Source organism: Lucilia cuprina, chromosome 3 (genome assembly GCF_022045245.1).
Source record: "Lucilia cuprina isolate Lc7/37 chromosome 3, ASM2204524v1, whole genome shotgun sequence".
Taxonomy (NCBI): domain Eukaryota; kingdom Metazoa; phylum Arthropoda; class Insecta; order Diptera; family Calliphoridae; genus Lucilia; species Lucilia cuprina.
Genome location: NC_060951.1, coordinates 37228205 through 37231484, shown reverse-complemented (window position 1 = coordinate 37231484; position 3280 = coordinate 37228205). Strand labels below are relative to the sequence as shown.

The following is a 3280-nucleotide window of genomic DNA, read 5'->3' as shown; positions in this document are numbered from 1 at the left end:
CTGAACTAGAACTGAACTAGAACTGAACTAGAACTGAACTAGAACTGAACTAGAACTGAACTAGAACTGAACTAGAACTGAACTAGAACTGAACTAGAAATTAACTAATACTAAACTAGAACTGAACTAGAGCTGAATAAATGTTTATCTTTTAAAACATTTAAACATTCATTTAAAAAAAAAAAATAATCTCAAAATTTTTGAATATAATTTATGAAATTTAATGCCAAAATATAAACTGCAGCTGAAATTTTTAACAAGCTTAAGTTTAAGTGCTATCTGTAAGTTAACACTTTCAACTACACTTGTAATAAATTCCTAATAAATCTTAAACAATTTATAAAAACCAACATTTAAAAGCTAGAAAGATTTTCAAAAACATTTACTTTGTTAAAAAAAATAATCATGTAATAAAGACAGCAATGAAAACAAAAAGGATTAGATTGTTAAACTTAGCAGACTTTTCCACTCGTAGAACATAAAAACTTTTTTGTTTTTCATTCCAAAAACATATTGCCAGAGTATTATGCTTGCTATTGTTTTAAAAATCAAAATGCAAATAATAAAAAGAAGAATAAAAAAAGATTTAGACAAAAGAAAGGACTGTAAGTAAAAACTTTAAACCTATAATTTATAGCTTTTGCAACAAATTTGCCACCATTTGTTGTTAGAAGAAATAATAAGAATTGATTAATGATTTCAAATGCCAACCAAAAATACTTTAGACACATTTATAAGAAGTACAACGAATTTTCTTGTTGCCAGGCTTTACTCTTCTCATTAATGAAGGGTTTTTTTGTGGGAATAAAATTGTAATTTACAGCTTCATTAGGCGGTTAAAATAACCATTGGCTAATTTAGGCAGAAGGGCTATAAAACTGTATTTATTTGTGGATTGGGGGAAAAATGGGAAATGTGTTGAGAAAATTTTTGAAATTTATGTTGAAGATAAAAATGTAATTAATTTTGTAAAGCAATGAACGAGATAATTAAGCTATTTCTCGGAAGGATTTATATGAAATACTAAAGACTAATGTTAATGCTAAAAAAAAATAATCAAAATGTTAAAACTGTTTTCTTTAAATTTCTGTTATACTTCGGTTGTGGTTCAGTTCTAGTTCAGTTCTAGTTCAGTACTAGTTCTAGTTCAGTTCTAGTTCAGTTCTAGTTCAGTTCTAGTTCTGTTCTAGTTCAGTTTTAGTTCAGTTCTAGTTCAGTTCTAGTTCAGTTCTAGTTCAGTTCTAGTTCAGTTCTAGTTCAGTTCTAGTTCAGTTCTAGTTCAGTTCTAGTTCAGTTCTAGTTCAGTTCTAGTTCAGTTCTAGTTCAGTTCTAGTTCAGTTCTAGTTCAGTTCTAGTTCAGTTCTAGTTCAGTTCTAGTTCAGTTCTAGTTCAGTTCTAGTTCAGTTCTAGTTCAGTTCTAGTTCAGTTCTAGTTCAGTTCTAGTTCAGTTCTAATTCAGTTCTAGTTTAGTTCAATTCTAGTTCAGTTCTAGTTTAGTTCAATTCTAGTTCAGTTCTAGTTTAGTTCAATTCTAGTTCAGTTCTAGTTCAGTTCTAGTTCAGTTCTAGTTCAGTTCTAGTTCAGTTCTAGTTCAGTTCTAGTTCAGTTCTAGTTCAGTTCTAGTTCAGTTCTAGTTCAGTTCTAGTTCAGTTCTAGTTCAGTTCTAGTTCAGTTCTAGTTCAGTTCTAGTTCAGTTCTAGTTCAGTTCTAGTTCAGTTCTAGTTCAGTTCTAGTTCAGTTCTAGTTCAATTCTAGTTCAATTCTAGTTCAGTTCTAGTTCAGTTCTAGTTCAGTTCTAGTTCAGCTCTAGTTTAGTTCTAGTTCAGTTCCAGTTCAGTTCTACTTCGAACAAGAGCGCTTCTTTCGAGTTGATTGAATACTAAAACATTTAATCTAAAATTGCTATGAAGAATGACAAATATATGGAAAAGTAAAGAAATAATTCTCTTTCCTAACAATTAAAAAAAGTTATGTACATTAAATTTGTACTCTGCTTCCAGCCATATCCATAGCTTCATTATAATTTATTTATTATTATTTTTTATTTTTTTTTTTCGTTCTAAAAATCTAGGCCACATTTTTATAATATTGGATAAACATTCCCATATAAGTATCATCATATTTTTTATTGTTTAGGAGTCTCATCACCAAATTTCCTAGTTATTGTTTTTTTTTTCATTTTTTTTTATTCTTATAAAAAACTGTGTTCTTTAATGCTGATGGTTGGCTAAGCTAACGATATTAAACTCCTTCCTCACAATTTCTCAAAAAAACACAAAAAACAATAAACATCTTAATGGTTCTATTTCAAAGGGATTTGATGTTGGTTTCCTTTACACTTTGGCTTGTGCTGAATACAAGTTACCCAGCATACAAATAGGATGTCAAATTTAGAAATATGCTTTTCAATTGTCTAAAAATATATTCAGAAAGTATCTTACATTAAAACCAAACTTAAAATTTTAGGTTTTAAATTCATTTGATAATTAACGTAAAATATTTAGAATTAAAAGCATCCGGTAGTTTAGTGATCAGTGTTCTAGTTTAATAGATCAGAGGTAGTGGGCAATGATTGAGGATCGCTAAACAGGCCTGATATGAGCCTAGGTGCATTCCTTCTTTCATACTGCCTAACTAGGACTAAAAAAAATGTTTGATACCAAAAGTTGGTTGGGTTACGTTCAAAGTTTTACTAGTGTAAATACTTATACATATGTATACGTCCGTATGTATCTAGGATTCTTTTTCATGTTAACCGAAATTCAAATAGAGATTATAACGAATAAAATAGTAGTATAAAGGCACTTTAAATGTGAGAATATATTTCCTTAAGGTACGGGACTTCAGTAAGACACACAGAAGGAAAGGAAGACAAAAGGAAAAAAAAGAAAAGCATACACACACAAGTCGTAAATACTAATTTCCTTAAGAAAATATATCCGGCAGAGGAATAGCTACACCAATACACTCACACAAATAGTAGATAAAACAAAGATACATTGACGGGTAATATTCATCTTAATATTTTATTTAAAATTAAATTTTATGGGCCTGTTAACAAAATGTGTCAAATAGACTGTTGAATTAGTTATTGCTTAGGCTATAGACTAGAGTAGACAATAGACTAGACAAATGAGTAGACTACAGACTAGACTAGACAATAGACTAGACAATAGACTAGACTATAGACTAGACTATAGACTAGACTATAGACTAGACTAGACAATAGACTAGACTATAGACTAGACTATAGACTAGACTATAGACTAGACTATAGACT

General features: G+C 29.5%; 1 protein-coding gene across 7 annotated transcripts in view; it reads left to right on the top strand.

Annotated features, from left to right (window-relative positions):
- LOC111687405 (eye-specific diacylglycerol kinase) overlaps window positions 1-3280 on the top strand; it is a 295119-nt gene that overhangs the window by 42738 nt on the left and 249101 nt on the right. The window lies entirely within an intron of this gene.